The sequence below is a fragment of the Cyanistes caeruleus genome, chromosome 12 (assembly GCF_971803275.1).
Source record: "Cyanistes caeruleus chromosome 12, bCyaCae1.hap1.1, whole genome shotgun sequence".
NCBI lineage: Eukaryota > Metazoa > Chordata > Aves > Passeriformes > Paridae > Cyanistes > Cyanistes caeruleus.
The window spans coordinates 19,475,196-19,495,377 of NC_141712.1; the positions used below are offsets into that span (position 1 = coordinate 19,475,196).

Below are 20,182 nucleotides of genomic sequence, written 5' to 3' on the forward strand. Positions count from 1 at the left end.
ATTTTATTTTATTTTATTTTATTTTATTTTATTTTATTTTATTTTATTTTATTTTATTTCCCCCTTAGACATTTCTGGGTTTGAGAGGAGATGCGCAAAGGCAAAATAAGATGGGGTGTGACCAGAGCCACTCCTGACAGCACAAGACACACATGAAGCCCTGGCTTGGACACTTCCTGAGGGAAGAGCCAGCATGGAGCAGATTTAACTGGGAATCCCTTTGTTTTTCCACCAAGGTCCTGCCCTGCTGACCCCAGACAGGATCAACACATGGATATTTCAGATTTCACTTGCTGTTTCTCTCCAAGACCCAGCTCCTAGACTCATCTAAAAATATTTTAAAATACCAATTTTTTGGGTTTTAGGCTCCATTTAAATTAGAATTTTGGGAAGGAATCCTTCGCTGTGAGGGTGGGAGTCCCTGGCACAGATTCCCAGAGCAGCTGTGGCTGCCCCTGGAAGTGCCCAAGGCCAGTTTGGACAGGGCTTGGAGCACCCTGGGAAAGTGGAAAGTGTCCCTGCCCATGGAACTGGATGAACTTTTAAGGTTCCTTCCAACCCAAACCAATCCATGATTTTATGATTTAGCTGCACCCATTTCCTTACCAAATTTCAATGCATCCATGAGGAGCCCGGACCTCCTCTAACCTTTCCCAGAAGGATCAGAAGGAAGCTGGAATGGTCTCAGGATGTGCAGAGTCACAGCAGCCAGTCTCCAGCAGGTTCACACACAGAGGAGTGAAAAAAACAATAAAAAAAACAAAAAAAATCAAAGCAAAAAAGAAATGTTCATGTTGCAGCTTTTGCTCCTGGAAATCCCCTGTTTGGCCCGGAGTGAGTCAGTCGAATCCTTGACCTTGGAATTATGTTGGGAATGCTGTGTGACATAAAAGGAGAGCAGAGCAGCTCCAGCTGCAGCGTGGAGCGCTGGGATGAGCTCACAGGTCTGAAAATGCAGCCTTGGTGTGGGAAGAGAGGACTGCTGTATTCCAACAGAAAGGTAAATCCAAGGAAAACAGCTCCTCAGTGGCTGCACCCTGCATGGAAACAGCCCATCAAACCCAGCAGCCACAGGAATGGGTAAGAAACAGGTTGCCTGAATAGTTCAGCAGAGTTATTCCCATTTTAATCAGGTTTTTTCCGGGTTTTGAGGAAGCTCATCCAATGCCTCATGCCTCAAACAGAGGAAGAAACTCCAGTATTAGTATAAAATGTATTTTGGCCAGGAAAAGTTTCCAAATAAAATATCCCAGCAAAGCCAAGCTCATTTTTGGACCAAGCTGACCCGCCTAAGGAGGTGTGGAAGTGTGTAATTAACTAATTCATTGATATCAGAGTTGTTGCCACTCTGGGAAGATAAGTAGGGAAGGAAGGTGGACTTCAGTCACTGTCAGGACAGAAAGGTCAGATCCTGAAAGCTCATCCCACCTCTGGGAATCCAGTTATGGGAATATGGGCTGGTCAGGCACACCTGGCTTCTCCAGGTTTGGAATCTTTGCCAGGCACTGCCCCTTGTGAAAAATCTTAGACTGAAAAATCCCCTCTTTTCCTGGAACAAGAGAAAATTAGGAGGAAATTCCAATGATTTTTTTTTTTTTCCTTAAGCAATTTATTTTGTTGCCAAGGGGAAAATCCAAAGGGTCTATCCAAGTCAGACACTGAGAAATTTTATTGTGGATGTATCCTTGAAATTATCACTGTCCCTTCTGCTGTCCAGCAGTTCCCAAAGCACCAGGGAATGTGACTTTTTACTGGAAAATCCCACTGACTGCAGTGATGCTGTAATGAGGCAGGGATGAGAGGATTTGGATTGTTCAGCTTGGAGAAGGCACTGAGGACACCTTGGAGCCCCTTCCAGTGCTTAAAATTGCTCAAAATTGCTGGAGAGGGACTTTGGGAAAAGATCTGGAGGGACAGGACAAGGGGGAATGGCTTCCCACTGACACAGGGCAGGGTTAGATGGGATGTTGAGAAGGAATATGGACATTGGGAACCAGACCAGCTTTAAGATCTCTTCCAACCCAAACCATTCCATGATTCTGTGACTAAGGGAATGAAGCCAGGCCCAGCTGAGGGAGTTGATATCAGCAGATTTAATTCACCTCCCCGTTTCCCAGGAAAGCAGAGGTGGGCTGCATACTTTGGAATGATAAGGGCGAAAAGGAGTCCCTACAACCTCAGCCTGACCTCAGCAGTGGTGTCTCACCTCTCCTAGAGGATTTGTGCCTGCTGCAATCGGCCTCCTGGCGTGTCCTGCGCCTCCTCCGCTCCAACCCCGGCCTCCCTCAGAGCAGGAGCAGGAGATAAGTGCTTAATGAGAGAGCAGAGCACATATTTTTCCTGCAAGAAGCATCTCTCGGGGTTCCTGCCAGATTCTGAGCCTCTCCCCCGTGCAGACCGCCCTGGCAGTCAGGAATTGGCAGAGGATTTCAGAGACTTCCACCACAGACAGGGAACCCAAACCTTTCCACTCCCAAACTCGAGTTTGGGGTGATGGCTTTTTTTGGAGGGTTGAGAAAGCCCTGGGAGTCCCACTGGAGCTTTGGAACACACAGAAAAAGGGATCCCTGGAGTTTAGGGAGCTGGGTTTGTCAATACTTGGAGCAGAGGGAGGCTTGGCCTCTATTCCTTAGGTCACAGTGACAGCAGAGGAAGTCTGGCAGGGCCACGCTGTGGGATGGAGATTGCTCTCCAGGGTGACTCCAAAAGGCAATAAAAAGAAAAGACAATAAGGAGAGAGATAATAAAAACCCTCCAGCTTTTGATTTTCTCCCAGCAATGCCAGGCTTTTCAGGAAGACCTAATGTTTGCCTACAGATTTACTGTCCCCCAGGCACAGGGGGCAAAGGGACAGAGGTGACGTTACTTGGCAGCTCCAGCCAAGGATTTGCATCGAGCTGAGCAAAAATTGGTGGCTGGATAGAAATGGGGCCAGAATCATCTTTTCCCTGAAGAACCCTAAAAAAGGACCAGGGCCTTAAATCAGAATTATTCCTGCTGGAGGCAGCAAACAAACACCAGCTACTTCTGACAGAAATAGGAAAGGCCCTGGACAAACAATGTCACAAAACAATGTCACAGCCTCAGGGCACTCTCAGCTGCAGAGTCACCAGGAATCCTTGGGATGAGAAAAGCTGATGTTGGTTATTCCAGGGGCCAAGAGCAGCTCCAGTTGTTCTCCTTGGCCTCCACCACAACAGGACTTTCACTCCTTGAAGCAGCCACCAGCCAGAGCTCAGCTCAGTCCCACGAGCTCACCCTGTAGACACAAAGAGGGTAAAAACCTAAACCCAAAGCCAGCACAGAGCCTGGAGGACCATCTCTCCTGGCTGGTCCCATGAGGATCTCATTAGGGATGAACCAGGATAGCGGGATCTGATTTTCATCCATCCATTAAACCCCACTCAGACCGGGTACCAAAGCTGGACATCACAAATTCCTCTGACCTTTCCAAGCCCTGGCTGTCCAAACCTGGCTGCTGGACATTCCCAAGGGATGCTCCTGGAGGAGAATCAAGCCTCGGGCCCAAACCCTCTGCTGATGATGCTCCAAGGACAATGGGAAGGGATGGGCTGGAGAATGGGATGTGGAAAGAGCAAAAAACATCGTCTGAGAGGAGCCTGGGAGTTTTGTTTTCACACTTCACATTCTCTCCTTTCTTCCCCTTGGAACAAGAATGCTTAAGTAGATGTATTTGGAATGTTTTCTTTCAGGGCAATTGAAGTATTACGCTGATATTAAAGAATTAAGGAGTTACATGAACATCAATATGAAAGGGGAAAGCTCAGCTTGGTTTCTTTTGCATTCTTTCCTTGATGTAATTTATATAATATAATTTATAAAATATAATGTATATAATATAATTTATAATTAAAATAAATATATCAATATATAATATTATAATATAATTATATATTATATAAATACATAAATAAATATAATTCTGTTGGGAAAAGTGCACTTCCTGAGAAAGATTCTATTGCAGCAAAGCCATTTCCTATGGAAAGCTGCTCTGGCTAACTCCAGTGACAGGGATCATGGAATTACATGGATAATGGTCAGTATTATGACTGGTGGTGAAAATTCAGCACATGGAGCACCCGAGGTGTTCATCACTGACTGCCCTCCATGAACTAAAAATCAAACATTTATCCTCATGAAGGTGACATAATTCTGAGCTGTATAATAATAAAAATTACTATAAGAATAATATAATATAATATAATATAATATAATATAATATAATATAATATAATATAATATAATATAATATAATATAATATAATATAATATAATATAATATAATATAATATAATATAATATAATATAATATAATATAATATAATATAATATAATATAATATAATATAATATAATATAATATAATATAATATTTGTAATAAAATTTCCCCTTTTATTGTTTTTTGGGGGGTGTTAGTTGGGTTTTTTTTTGTCAATGCTCTCCAACCAATAACTCTCTACCCCAAAAAGCCAAAATCTTTAGCCACCTTGACCATGTTTTGGATACCCCTGTGAGGTGACTCCACCGTACCAGAAGTCATTTGGACACTTTATAAACGCTGCCAGAAATGCTTGGATAGCGGCAAAATCCTAAAAAAAAACCACAAAAAAACCCAAATAAAACAAGAAAAACTAAAAAAAAAAAAAAAAAAAAAAATCCATGCCTTTTAGCCATGGATGTGTGGAAAAACACATTAATCTTGCAGAACACGGCCAGCAGACAGGAGCCAAAAGGTTGCCACCGGGGTGTGGCGAAGGGGAGACATTTCCATGCTATTGCTCAGCAGGTCACAGCAACAGGATGCTGATAACATCCTGCAAACTTCCTCCCTCAGCTGGCCTGGAAAAAAAAAAATCCCGAAAATGCAGGCCCCGAGGCACATCATGAGCAGCCAAGCATTCACAAATCCACCTTCTGGGAATGTCGAGTTCCAGGGCAGGCCGGGGATTTTCTCTGCTTGTGAAGGAGACAACTGGAAAGGAAGGAAAAGAGGGAAAAGAGGGAAAAGAAGGCAGAGATCCGTGGGCAGCAGGACTTTGGGGTGATGGCTCAAGGATCACAGTGCTGGCACAGCCGTTCTTTTTATTGTTGCAGGTGGATTTTAAACGGAGCAGCGCTGGAAAAGAGGTTTTTTAATAGCTGGGTTCCCAATTTTCCTTGTCCTTTAGAGAGGTTCAGAGTAATGCTCTCAACCACACAGAGATAAACACAGAGGAAGGCAAAGCAACAGGAGAGGATTTCCTCAAAAGGCAGGGAGAGCAGCAGATTCCCACCCCATCCAACACCCTTAAAACCCATAAAATTAATTCAATTCAAGCTTTGTCAAGAGACGAGCAGGATTTCTGCAGTGCAGTCAGGCTCGTGGCAGGGGGCAGCAAGAAGAAAATTGCTTGCCCAGAGCACTGAGGAATACTTCTTTTTCCTCCTTTTGCAAAGGAAAACACAAAGAGAGGCTCAGAAAGAGAAGCGAAACCTGCCGGCAAAGGAAAACGGCTGAGAATAAAAATCTAAAAAAAAAAAAAAAGGAAAATCTAAATATATCTCAGTTTGAGCAAAATAATTTCCTCCAACAAGGTCACTAAATTCCAATTCACTCCAGCCATGAGACTGGCTTGGTTCTCAGGGAGGATGGGACAAGGAGCTCTGTGAGATGCCAGGGGCATTCCCAGAGCCCAGGGATGGGGATTTTCCTTCTGAACGAGATCCTCACCCCCCCCAAATCCTGCACAAGCCATTTCCAATCATTTCTTCTCTGTTTTTAACCCCACAGAAAGGGAGAGGTTCCTGACACAACCTGGTGTGGGGGGAGGAAGAGGATGTGGGACAGTGCTGGTGAGGGGATTTCTGCTCAGAGCAGTGTCACCAGTGCTGGGCCACTGGTTAAACCACAAACCTGAGCTGTGGGGACACCAAACATGCCACAAACACAAGGAAAATGCACTCCCAGCCCTTCATTTCCTCATCCACTTGAAGTGGATGAAAACTGTGGCATTACAGAAGGGTTTGGATTGGAGGGGACCTTCAAACTCATCCCTTGCCATGGCAGGGACGCCTTCCACTGTCCCAGGTTGCTCCAAACACCACCCAACCTGGCCTTGGACACTTCCAGGGATCCAGGGGCACCCACAGCTGCTCTGGACAACATTCTCTGGCCTTCCCCACCCTCCCAGGGAGGAATTCCCACCCCGTATCCCATCTAAACTCAGTCTGAAGCCATTCCCACTCTCTCGCCCGGGAGCGCAGGGCCCCATCCTCCCCTAAATCCCCAATTTTGGGTCTCTGCCGCTGAACTTCAAACCTCAGGAATGTGACTGCTCCCAAAAAAGGGGAACAGCTGGGGACAGTGTCCCAGTCGTTATCTGCCACCCTAATTAACACCCTTGAGCGGCCGCCAGCCGCGGGCTGGGAAGTCGGATTTGCTCTGAAGTCGGTTCCTCGCGGCGGAGGGAGCTTGGCAGCCCCTGCCTCCCACCCCTGCTGCCCTTATCTCCCCCCGGAGCTTTCCTGTTTACATTTCCCATTGGATTAATCCTGCAATTAACGCTCTGACGGGGCAGGCTGGTTGGGAGCGGTGCTGGCTGCCCCTCGGCACAGCAGCGGTCCCCACACCTGGAGATGCCACCAGAAATTTGGGGTGACACCCCTCCTGATGAGGCTGATGGTGGATTTGCCTCATTTTGCTTCCAGTGGGAAGGAAGGAGCAGGCCAAAACGCAGCCAGAGGGATCTGCCTTAGGATGGGTGTGAATATTCCCTGTGCATCCCAAAACTCCAGCTCCAGGCGGCCTTGGCACAAGGGAGTGGGCACTGTAAAACCTGGCACAGGGAGACTCCCTGATCCTTTAGCCCCTCAGGAGCTGAGGTTAATGCCCAGCATGCAAGTGTTTGTACCCCTACATGGCACAAAACTGCTGCTTTTCCCAGAAAATGCTCAAATTCTCCCTCCTTTCCCTCCTTTCCCCCACATTTTACCCCGCAGTGAATAGAAATGTTCAAGCACTCAGGCACAACTGCTGGTTTCTGCCCAGTCCCAGGGTGGGGAAGGGAGGATGGAGAAGCATTAAAAACTCAAATACTGCTTTTACACATTTTCTTCCATTCCTATTTCCCAAATATCCCTAATTTCCACCAAAGCAGCGATTCTCAGCTCTTGATCTAGGAGCAGACCAGGCTCAAACACCACCAGGCATCTCCTTGGAGAGAAGAAGAAAGAAAAACCTTCCCAGATTTCCCTGTAGCCATCAGGAGAAGACCCCATCGCTCCATCCCGGCGTTTAGATCCCAAAAAAACATCCAATGCCATTCCCTCTGACGCCAGCGGGGGGGAAAGCAGAGCCATAAACCCCATCCCTCCCCCTAAATTGGAGCCCTGTGCAGATCCCTATCTGAATCAAAGCCCCCAGCTGCTGGGCAGGGACCCTTTGGTGGAAACAGCCCCCTTGCTGTTATATGGCATCCAGGGGAGCTGTGGTTGTCGCCTTTCCAGAGCCTGGGAATCCCGGGGGATTCAGGGAGCTGCAGCACAGCTGTGCCTGCCCTCATCACACCTAGGGAGAGGGTGAGAGGTGCCACATGAAAGAGAGGGGTGGATATGGATCTTCAAGGAGGGAAATTTGGCAGGAGAAGTAAAACAAGGAGAAAAAGAGAGGGAGGAGGGGAAGAAAGGAAAAAGGTAAAAGGAAGCTTTGAAATCGAAGCCCTGGTTGATGCCACCTCGAGGGTGGGGAGATGAGAAGGGAGGGGTGGGTTGGGAAGGGAAAGCTGCCCCTGGGATGAGGGTGTGGGGTGTGATTAACACCTTTTTGAGGTGCACACACAGAAGTCATCACATCAGGCCCAGCAGAGACGGAGCTGCCAGTGCTGGTGACTTCCAGGCAGGTGTCCTTAAGGAAAATCGATTTGGCTCCAGTGCCTGGGAGCTCTTCTGCTGAGCTGGTGACCCCAAATCATCAATATTCAGCCTTTATCAATATGTGGCAGGAGCACAACAGAAATAAGCCCGGATCTGGAGGGAGGGGTAGAACGTTTTTATGCTTCAAAATCCAGAAAACAGCAGAACTTACACCCTGGGTTCTGCCCACAATATTGACTCTTTTACTACCTGAAATTACAGATATTCCTGCCCTGTACTTTTCTCCAGTCCCCATTTTTCTAGCAGGTTCAGCTCATTTCTTTTTTTGCCTTCCACACAATAAATCCTGCTCATTCTCTGAGTGCCACCACATTTCTTGCCCGTGGCTGCTCCCTCACCCGGGGCTCCTTTCCAGCTGCCAGGCTCATCCTTGCCATGAACCTGAAAAGAACCTTTTCCTTGGAAACCCCTCCAGCTGCCAGGGCAGAAGGGCTTGGAAATGAGGGTTAACCCTAACCCTCTCCCTGTTCCTGCTGCCATGTGTTCCCCAGCTGGAAGTTCTGCCTCCAGCAGCACTGACCCCGACCCACGGCACCCGGGGCTGCCCGGGGTCGCTGCTGCTGTGGGAAGGGAATTAACCTTTTTAAGGATGAGTGAGGCAATTGCTGGGCTTATTTTGCCCTTTCCCTCCAACAAACCTCGCTGAGAGCTCTGCAGCAGCCTGAGCTCCTCTGGCTGGAGAAATCCTGCTCCTTGCTGCTGGGACAATAAATATTTTTCCCTCCACCCACTCGGGTGAAGAACCTCCAGGTCAGGCTGGAGGAGCTGAGGATGCTCCCAGCCCCAGCATTCTTCCCGCACATCCCCCTCGGGAGCTGCTGCCGGTTTAGGATGGCATCCAAATCCTTCGGATGCTGGCAGTGCCGGGAGCAGAGGCTGGGCTGTGCCAGAGGGCGGAGAGCAGGAGCGGGACACGCTGGGGTGCTGCCCGTGCCCTGCCCGCTGCTGCAGAGAGTGGAGAGCATCCTTTGCTGCGGGAGCTCTGATTTTCCTGCGCTGGTTGCTAAGGGCAGCCCGGAGGAGCTGAGCTGCCGACGAGCCCCTGAGGATGTGGGGAAATTATCCAGCTCGTTTGATGAAATCCTACCCTGGCTGCCAAAGGAAAAATCCGGCAGCACAACAAATCCTGCCCGGGGGCTCTGGGATTGGATTAAAAACGCAGCAGCCGCTTGACGCAGAGCTCCAGCTCGGGATGAATTCAGGCTGCTGTTCACAGCTGCCCGCTCTGCTGCGTGCTGGCAGATCCCGTGCTGGATCGGGAATTGTTTGTGTCACCCCAGCCTCCTGCCTCGGACATCACCGCCTGTCCCCAGGCAGCACCTGGGGCTTTATTTAACCAGGCACTCGGTGTGTGCGCGGTGGAACGAGATGATCCAAAGACCCTTCCAACCCCAAACCACCCCAGGATTCTGCGGGCGCAGCGCTCCAAGCCTGTGCCGGAGCCGGGACTCGCACCTGAGGCTCGCTCCCAGCAGCTGGATGTGGGCAGCACAGCACTGCAGACATCCTCAGCCCCCAAAAATGTGCACAGCACCCTTGGGACGTGCTGGAGAGCACCCAAAATGTGCACAGCTCCCTTGGGGCTCACTGGAGAGCACCCAAAATGTGCACAGCACCCTTGGAATGTGTTGGAGAGCACCCAAAATGTGCACAGCTCCCTTGGGACATGTTGGAGAGCACCCAAAATGTGCACAGCTCCCTTGGGACATGCTGGAGAGCACCCAAAATGTGCACAGCACCCTCAGTGCTTCCAAACCAGCACCCAAAACATGAACAGCACCCTTGGGACATGTTGGAGAGCCCCCAGAATGTGCACAGCACCCTTGGGGCCCACTGGAGAACACCCAAAATGTGCACAGCACCCTTGGAACGTGCTGGAGAGCCCCCAAAATGTGCATAGCACCCTTGGGACATGTTGGAGAGCACCCAAAATGCATGCAGCACCCTCGGTGTGTCCAAACCAGCACCCAAAACATGAACAGCACCCTTGGGACGTGCTGGAGAGCACCCAAAATGTGCACAGCACCCTTGGGACATGTTGGAGAGCCCCCAAAATGTGCACAGCACCCTCGGTGTGTCCAAACCAGCACCCAAAATGTGCACAATGCCCTTGATGCACTCAAACCAGCACCCAAAACATGAACAGCACCCTTGGGACATGTTGGAGAGCCCCCAAAATGTGCACAGCACCCTTGGGACTCACTTGAGAGCCCCCAAAATGTGCACAGCACCCTTGGGACGTGCTGGAGAGCCCCCAAAATGTGCACAGCACCCTCAGTGCTTCCAAACCAGCACCCAAAGCATGAACAGCACCCTTGGGACATGTTGGAGAGCCCTCAAAATGTGCACAGCACCCTTGGGACGTGCTGGAGAGCACCCAAAATGTGCACAGCTCCCTTGGGGCTCACTGGAGAGCACCCAAAATGTGCATAGCACCCTTGGGACATGTTGGAGAGCACCCAAAATGCACGCAGCACCCTCGGTGTGTCCAAACCAGCATCCAAAATGTGCACAGCACCCTTGGGACGTGCTGGAGAGCATCCAAAATGTGCACAGCACCCTCAGTGCTTCCAAACCAGCACCCAAAGCATGAACAGCACCCTTGGGACATGTTGGAGAGCCCTCAAAATGTGCACAGCACCCTTGGAATGTGTTGGAGAGCCCCCAAAATGTGCACAGCACCCTTGGGGCTCACTGGAGAGCCCCCAGAATGTGCACAGCTCCTTTGGGGCTCCCTGGAGAGCAGCCAGGGCACTCCCAGCTCCACGCAGCATCCTCCAAAGCCCCGGGGCAGCGCTGGCCCGGCGTGCGGGTGGCTCCGGCTCTCACTAGAGGGAGGCAGTCTCCAAGAGAAGCCACCTGAGGAGCTCTCCGGAGCTTTCCCAGCCGCCTCAAGAGGGACCCGAGGCAGCTTTTGAGGGAGGGCTGCGCTCCTGCTCCTGCCCGAGGCATTTCCCAGAGCTGAGCCCCCCCGGGATTGGAGCTGTGCGCTCTCATGGACTTGTCTCGTACTCCGGGTTGCTCCTGCATCCCTAAATCTCCCTCAAATCCCTGATCCCTCACATCCTCAAAGGCTGGGATGCACCAGCACCACTGACCCAGGAAGGTTTCTCTGGGTTTGAATGAACCCAGGCTTGGCAGAGGTAGGAAACCCAAGAAAATTGTCAATATTTTGTGAATGCAAGCTCAGGCAGGGCTCAACCTGAGACCTTGGAAAAGGCTTCAGGATCTAAAACCAAAAGCAAGAAATAGAATAGAAAATAAACAGAAAGACATTAAATAGAGAGACATTAAGCTAGGTTGTAGGCAAGTTTTAAGGTTTTAAAAATATAGGAGTAATCATAAAAGTTATAAGTTTAAACAAGAGGTTTTGTGTGTTGTTAAGGATGCCCGCACTGCGGTGAAGACATATAAAACAAAATAACCATTTATTGGTGTGAAAGCAGAAACATTTCTTTTGTGGCAAAAGTTTATTGGCTAAATAACCATTTAATTTTAATATATTGACCACTGACCAAGAAGATCTGGTGAATGAGGTGAAGGCACACTCACTCCTTCACGAGGCTGTGGAAGAAGAACAATAAATCACGCTTTAAATCTCATTTTTGAGATGAGAGTTCCAACTCTTTCACAAAATCCCGATAGGCAGAGTCCTGTCTCCACCTCATTTCCTTCCATTCCTTATTGTGCAGAGAAAAATCCCTGGGAATCAGTCCCGTGTGGATTAAAGCAGGAATTAAAGTGCTTTGGGACCCAGGTCAGGCCAAGCATTGCTCACAGCCGGTCTACACCAGCACAGAAAAGAGCAGTTCCCCTAAATTCATTATAAAATGATAAATCTGTTGCACACAGGTAGTGAATTTGCTAATTGCCAGCCAGAGCAAGCAGGAATGGGGGAATAGGGCTGATAAATCCATCTTCCCACTGCACCAGCACTTCCTGAAGGAAAAAGAGCTACAGAGCTGCTGGGAAGTGGCCTTTTAAAGAAAGCAGGATGGGTAGAAAAGCAGAGAATTGAGGGGTTTGCCTCAATTCCTTCTCCAGATGGGTTTGATTTGGGATGGGTTTTAGCTGGGACATTAAAGTTTGAAAAGTTTTATAAAGAGTTTCATTCATAGACAAACAGGTGTTGTGTTGAGGCATAAAATGTACATACGGATGGATACACAAAATCCAAAAATAAAATACAAATGTGACCATTCTCCCCAGGTTTTCAGCAACAAGGAGCAACTTTAAAAACACGATATAATTTCTATGTTAAGATAATCAGAAAATTATTTGCCAAGCTGGGCAACTTGTTACACATTTAATGATTTGATGATACTCAGAGGGATGAAGAATAAAAAGTTACAGAGACTTGATGCAAAAGCCCTTTTTTTTTTTTAAAGCACTGAGCTTTGCAGCTAAATCCTGAGTGTTTCTGAAGAAAACCAGATATTTAAAAATCAATAGGGGTAAATGGTTCCACTTCCCCTCTTGCCTTAGGGAAAGGAAGAGCCCAGAGAAGGAATAAGTTAAATTTTTAAGGAAGTCTGACAAAAGGTTCGATTTTGAAACTCCAGAGTGCCTTTTCTGGGGTGATTTAGGAGAAAAAGCAGAGTTTCTGCTTTCTCATTAGCACTCAGGGGGACATTTTTGCTGCTCAGCTGCCTCCTCCAGCAGAGACTTGTGCAAAATCCCTCCCAGAGCAGCTTCCCTAAGGAAAGCTCATCTAATCCAACATCCCTGCAATTATCAGGGACATTTTCAACCTGTTCAGGTTGCTCAAAGCCCTGTAAAACCCGGCCCTGAATGTTTTTAGGGATGGGGCAGCCACCACCATTCTGGGCAATCAATACACACCGGAGTTTTTCCACCTTTTTGGAATAATCCTCCTCCTTTTATCCAATTATTGTTTGCAAAAAGTGCCTGGTTCCAGCGATATTCCAGAGGAGCCTGGGGCGGATATTTCCAGTGGTGCAGCCAGCACAGCTTTTTACCTCCCTCCATTCTGCTCTGCCTTTCTACACACAGAATTTACAGCAGCACAGGCTGTTACATCACTGAAAAAAATCTGATTTTACCCCCACTAAGCCCAGCCTAAAGGGGGTTCATGGGCAGAGTTTGTCAAACCCACACGGGTTGTGTTTGTCCCCAGCTCAGCAGCGCATCCCACAGAAAGAGGAAATGGTTTGGAGGCTGCAAATCCTTTTTTTTATTTATTTTTTTTTTTGCAGATGAAGCGAGTGTAAATGAAATGCTGAGCAATAGGGAAGGAGTTTTGCACTGGGAGAAAGTTTAGCATTGGTCAAGCGGTTCCCACGGGTGATTTTGTGCAAGAGGGGGATCAGCTGTGCTGCAGGACACGAGGTTTTGTGGAGGAAATGCTGCTGCAGTGGTGCCTTGGGGTGCCCAGACAGCTTCAGAGTCAGCAGCTGGAATAACCAGCACTGGGATCAGTGTTGGAATAACCAGCACTGGGATCAGTGTTGGAATAACCAGCACTGGGATCAGTGTTGGAATAACCAGCACTGGGATCAGTGTTGGAATAACCAGCACTGGGATCAGTGTTGGAATAACCAGCACTGGGATCAGTGTTGGAATAACCAGCACTGGGATTTTAACCTTGGAAAGCACCAGGTGATTCCTGCAAGAGGGCAGCTGAGCAGAGGTTTTAGGTTAAGCCCTGTGCCTTGAGAGCAGGATTGAGAAAATTAATTCTTCTTAACGCAGAGCCTTGCCAGAATCGCACCTCAGATGGGGGGATTGGAGCAGAACTGGGTTTTCTGGCTCTGGGCAGCAGCCCCCATGGAGCAGCTGGGTCCTGCCAGGTTTCCAGCCCTGCTCGTTTGGCTGAGTTTGCTCTGGCAGAGGAGGAGGACCCTGAGATGCAGCAGCCCAAGGGTGGCCCCAGGAAGATGTCCCAGGGCTCTTCCCATTACCTGTGGGATGGGGAAGGGAGCTCATCCCAACTCTCCCCACCACCACCAATTCATCTCTCAGCTCACACACACTTCTCTCCTTGCAGGATTCTGCTTTTCCAGGCAGAAAACTCCCCCAGGGCAGGGAAGAGAGCAGAGCAGGGGGGACACCCCCACCCTGTGATGGGGACACCAGCAGGGCAAGGGGAGCAGCAATCCCCTCTCCAGCTCCCAGGAGCAGCCACCACTCCACCAGAAGCATTTCTGCACTCCCAGTTACCTCCCTGCAGCTCCAGGATCAGGGAATTTATGCTCCATTGCGAGCCTTAACAGAAAATCTGCCAGCAGCCATTAACTCTGCTAAGGCTCCCCCGGGCTCAGGCAGAGCAAGAACTGCCTCCTCCAAGCATTTCCAAGGGATGCAGAGCACATTTCCAATGAAATCCAGGGAATTTGCTGCCCTACCAGCTCCAGCAGCTGCTGGAAGCAAAAAGGAAGAAGCAGCTGGCTCAGCAAACACCTCCAACCCATGTAGGTTACAACCTTACAAGGTACACGAGCTGCTCCCACCACTGAGGCGTCAGGAAAAATATAAATAATAACACTGCAGCAAGAGCATTTCCTTTCCTCTGCTCCTAATTAGCCTCATTAACCACAGCAAGGTGCACAGTGCTGAATTTGAAGGGTTTGTGGTTAAATAGGTGTGTGGAGGGAGATGTCTGCGTAGAGGTGAGCATTGTTCGCTGAGTAAGTCGTGGAAATGGGATTTTAAAAGCTGTTTTAGGAGCAGGGCTGGTGCTGTTGTACACAGAATAATTCTGTTAATTGACTGTGATTTCTATAGGTAACAATACAGAAATATGAAAAAATATAAAAATACAAAAAAATAAAATATAAAAAATAAAATATAAAAAAATATTTTTTTATATAACATAAATAAATATAAAATTTTAAAAAAATCCCTAGGACAGCCACAGCAGAGAGTTGTGTTTGCTATGGGGACTTTGCTGCTTCCATCCCAGGCAGAAAATTCGTGAGGGCCAAAAATGAGCCCCAGTTTTGGAGGGACCAGCTGGAAAACCATCAAAGGCCAGGTCCCTGCTGGCTGGGATATCTCTGACCATGTTCTCTGTAGACAAAAACTTACAGCAGCCACAGATTGAGAAATTTAAATTTCAAATTTTAGAGATTCAGATTTATTGTTTGGTATCACGTCCCAAGCTGAGGAATAAGTTCGGGGGAAAAGGAGGTTGGACTTTTCATCTCCAGAGGTTCTTAAAACCCTAAAATTCTGCAGTTTTATGAAAAGGGGGTCTTGGAGATGTGAGTATAACCCCTGAGGATGAGGTCTGCCAGCCCCTGTCAGGCCATGCCCAAGGTGTATCAGCAAGCTTTCCTCAGAGCTGCTGAGTTTCCCTGCAGCAGCAGCAGCCACTGGCACTTAAAAATTAAAAAAAAATTCAATTTTGTGTCCCTCCTGTGCAGCCACATCCCCGCGGCTGGGGAAGAAGTGCCGGCGGGTTTGAGGGTCCCTGATGGAGGGAACAGCCACGGCTTTTCTGCGCTTGGAGAAGGGATTTGGGGGAGTTTGAGAGGCAGAGGCAGCTCGGTGCGAGCAGCCACTGGGTGGCAATCGCCATCCGGCTGCAGTGCCGGGACCCACCGAGCATCCCTCCCCTCCGAGCATCCCTCCCCTCCGAGCATCCCTCCCCTCCAAGCATCCCTCCCCTCCGAGCATCCCTCCCCTCCAAGCATCCCTCCCCTCCGAGCATCCCTCCCCACCGAGCATCCCTCCCCTCTGAGCATCCCTCCCCTCTGAGCATCCCTCCCCTCTGAGCATCCCTCCCCTCCGAGCATCCCTCCCCTCCGAGCATCCCTCCCCTCCGAGCATCCCTCCCCTTCACCCCACATGCAAATACGGGAACATCTGGCAGCTAAGATTGGTAAAGATAGCCCTCAGCTAAGCAAATACAGGAACAGGGGTTCAACCAAGCTGCCATGTAGTTAAAGCGCTTTTTTTTTTTTATAATTATGCCTTTTTTTTTCTTTTTTTCTTTTTTTTTTTTTTAATGCTCATTTGCCTGTTGTTGTTCACCCTGCTGCGTCTTGCTGGGTTTTATGGGCTGTCTGCCCGTGTGGGGTGGCACGGTGGCGGTGTCACAGAGCCGTGGAATTGGGTTGGAAGGGACTTTAAATCAAATTCCAGTCCTAACTCTGTGCCACAGGCAGGGACGTCTCCCACTAGACCGTGTTGCTCCAAGCCCCATCCACACCTATCTTCATTCTTCCAGGGAAAAAAGTGATCCCTGTCATTTGAATTATCCTTAAAGCTGCTGCTTTGCTCTGCTGGGCTGTTTTGGGCAGGGTTGGTGTCCCTTGCTCCAGGCTGTGCCCAGGACTGGCCCTGCCAGCACCTTGGGGCACTCAGGCAATGCTCAGGAGGCTGCTCTGAAACGCAGCCAAGGCATTTGTGCAATTCCTGCTCGCTCTCTGCAGGCTGCTTTGGGGTTAGGGCTGGAGGACTGGGGAGGGAACCTGTGCTCTGGGAGTCTGGAGCCTGCTTAGGGTGGGAGCTGGAGGGGATTCCCTGAGCCCAGGCGTGCAGCCCTGGGTGAATCCCTGTGTGTCCCCTGGCCTCTGCTCACAGCCAGTGCACTGGGACATCAGCACAATTCCAGCCCAGGGAGGAACCCTCAGGACAAGGGGATACCTGAAACACCCAGAGAGCTTCAGCTGTACTTCCAGCAAGTTTTGTCACTTATCCTGCAGAACAGCCCAGTTTAAACCCAAGCCCTGGTGATTCAAGCCTAACTCAGCGAGAGGCAAACCACCACACAGACCATTCCTTGGGCTGGCTCTGCCCAGGTCTCCAGTGCAGCTTCCAGAGCTTCTCCACCAGCAGTGTTCCCCTGAACCACATCTACAGAAAACCTTCAACCACTGACTTCACCCCTGAACCACGCTGACAGCATCCCTCAACCACCGCCTTCGTCTATCCCTGCCTCGCAGAGATGCCTCAACCAGCCCTGGGGCTGTGCAGCCAAGGCTGGGTTTGGAGACCTCCAAGACGTTGGGTTGGTGGCCATGGAGGACAGCCCAGGGCAGCCACTCACAGCCACCTCTTCCCCCCGTCCCCAAACCACTGCCCAGCGGGAAGGAGGCGATGGGGCAGCATCCCTCAGGTGCCAATGAGTAAGAGGCTGTGGTTCCCCTCCGGTTTTGTGGGGCCAAGCACCAGGCTTGCGATGTTGCGATAGGTCCTGGGAGCCACCGCTGCGGCCAGCGCTGAAGAAATCAGGCAGCAGAGCAGGCAGAGAAATTGCAGAGGGTGGTGGAGTGAGGAGAACCAAGGAACTGCTGCCACAGGACTGCTCAAGGTACCTGGGACTGGGGCAGGAGCAGAGGAACGGGCATGATGGGAGAGGGAGAGGTGGGGTGCTGGTGCTGGACCACTCCAGGGTTGATGGCGCTTATCCGAAATGGGGAACAGGGGAGACTGGAAGGAAGGGTGGATAGGAGGAGGAATGGGGAGGAAAGTTGAAGAAAGGGATGAACAGAGCAAGATGAGACATCTGTGCAGTCTCTGGCCAGGTGCATCTCTGTGGGCTTGGATGGACTCGCCAAAAGAGCCAACAATGGACTCGATGCTGCCTAGAGCATCCAGTGAGGGGACACCAACTGGAGTTTAGGGAAGGAGCCACAGGCTGCCAGCCTCACTTCCTCGGGAAGGTGGTTAAAACAAATCTCCCCCAGCATGGCAGCCAGGCTGCCTCGTTCCCCAGGTTCACCTCTCCTGCTCACTGGTGGCCCCACTTGAGTGCACAAGCAAAGCTCGTGTTTGTCATCGCCTCAGTGACAGGAGCTTGTTTCCAACTCCAAGAACAACATTAACCATAAAACCATCTTGTTCTTATTGGATGATGGCACCGAGTGAAGGATTTGCATGGGTGTGGCATTCCCAGAAGGGGTGAGGCAAACACCTCTGCCCTCCGTGCTCCTGGACACAAATGCCCTAAATTAGCCAGCACATTTCTCATGCTAAGTGTTAAATAAAAAAATATCTCTATGGCTTACAAGAGCTTTGCTGCTCACCAACATCTGCTGGCAAAGTAGGGCTGCCAAAATTTCCAGGAAACCTTCTGAGCCTTTTTTGTCGTATTTACTCAGAGCTGTAAATCAGTGCTAGTGGCACATTTTAGGAGAGTGTCTCAAGAGATTACAGCCCTGGTTTTAAAACCGTGTGAATAATCTAACAAGGGTTGGGTGGAAGACATGTTCAGGCACAGAGGGGCTTTGTTCTGCTGGATTTTCAGACATGGATCTGCAGATGCTTAACCACAACACAATGTTGCTTGGGCTCTCCCAACCCAGAAGATGACAAAGGTTGATTGCAGGTCTGGTTTCTGGCCAGCTGGGCCTCCAGTTCCATCTCCAGATGTTACCTCAGGTATCATCAGCTGGTCATGGCTGCAGAGATTGCCTCACAGGAGCTGGGTACAATTCTTTTTCTCAACCAACCCGACCACCAGGTCCTTCCCGTTAACCTCCAGGAGATGTTATCTTAGCTGGTTGTGTCTGCAGAGAGGTTTTATGGGAACCAGGAGCTCTGTGCGGCTGTGCCCATGTGGAAGTGAGGGCCCTCCTGCAGTTTCGTGCAGGTGGAACCAAGAACAACGGGAGGCACCAGCACCGAAAGTCCTGTCTTGGTTTCAATGGTGAACCACATGGTTTTGTTGTATTGTTTTTATTCTCAGGCCCAAAAATGACTCCCATCTGGTTATTTCCCCTGAAACCATTGCGAATCGGCACTCAGCCAATCGGAACAGGGCTCCTCGCCCAAAATTCCGTTCTTCCCTTTTAAGGTCATAATCTGGCCTCTCCAAAGATAAAAAAAGGTAGGTGCGGACCACGCCAAGATGCGGGCGGTTGGTGCCACATGACAGGTTGTCCCGTGACCTGCTCCCGTCAGGCCACCGCAGGGCCAGAAAAGAGGAAAAAAACCCAGCGGGCAGAAGGTGATGACGCTTTTGGGGCTCAAAAAACAGAGTCCCCACAGACATCTGAGGTGGTGAGACACAGAGAGCCCTGGGGGTGTGGTGTCAGCCCCCCTGACCACCCCTGCTAACGAATCCCCACTAATTGGGGCCTAGAAAACAGCATTGGGCAACATGACATGGATGTGGTTCTGGGGAGGCTTTCAAGGCTTGGCCCAGAGTTGAGTCCTCGTTGCTCTTGTTGTCCAACTGATATGGGAGGAGAAATCTAATGGAGAGAGCTTGATCCAATGAGGAAAGGGTTTCTCTCCTCCTAGCCATGATGATGGGAACTGACAGACATTGATTTCCATGCGTGTGTTCACACTTTGATGGCATTTCCAGCCCTCAGCCTCAAAGGTCTTGGCACGCAACACCTCAGGCCCACCTGGATTGATTCATGATCAAACCCTGACCTGAGATTTGTCTGCAAATTCAGAGTCCTGGCTGAAGACAGCAGAGGTCAAACCACCAAGTGCCAACCCAAACCTTCCCACAATCAGAGGTGTTTGGATCTTCAGGTGTTTCTTGAGTTCTTCCTGGTTCCCAACCGAGTGACTGCACATCAGTCTCTGCCCATCTCATCCTGCACTCGAGAGGAGGCCGATAACCAACGAGCCAGAAAGGAAGCCACTTTCACGCTCTGACCCTGAGCAGCCTCCCTGGGGGCCTTTAGGAGCGCTGGATTCTGACAGGATTTGCAATTATTTGCTCTTTTTGAGCAGATGAGCTACCAGAAAGAGTCATGGAGGATCAGGGACCCCAAACCTCGTCTCTGGCCAGAGAACCCCACCTGATCCTCATCCACCCACCGGTACTCACCACGCAGCTGCCTCCTCCTGCCCTTCAAAAAATGCAGAACATTCCACAAGCACAACCCCTCGTCATAATTTGTGACTCTCTTAATTCCATTCTCAGACAGAAAAAGAAACAAATGACTGGAAGAGGCAAAGCACCCTCAGAGCAACATTTGACTCCTTTCTGAGCCGGTCCTTAATCTGGGGCAGCCCTGTAAGATAAACAGATAAACGCCCTGGAACGTGTTTATTCCCAGCACCCCAATGTATTTCCTCATACTGATCATATTTAAATCTCCTCTTCTGGCATGAGTGCATTTGAGTATTTGGTTACAAGGCGGATTCATCTGCCAAGCAGGAAAAAAAAGATGTGGCATTGCTTAAAGAGGATTTAATGGAAGTCATGCTGGGCCCAGGCTGAATTCTTGTCACTTAAAAGCTTTGCAACCAACAAAGGCAGGAAATTTGTTATTAATGAGCAGGGGAGCAGCTCTGAGTTTCACCAGCCCTTCTAGGGCAG

General features: G+C 49.6%; 1 long non-coding RNA gene across 1 annotated transcript in view; it reads right to left on the bottom strand.

Moving 5' to 3' along the window:
• Positions 1–1,585: 1,585 nt before the first annotated feature.
• The window catches only part of LOC147650899 (uncharacterized), a 33,395-nt gene continuing 14,798 nt past the window's right edge, over positions 1,586–20,182 (bottom strand). The window contains exon 2 of the long non-coding RNA XR_015275350.1: positions 1,586–3,259. This is a non-coding gene — a long non-coding RNA (uncharacterized LOC147650899). The remainder of the gene's footprint in view (positions 3,260–20,182) is intronic.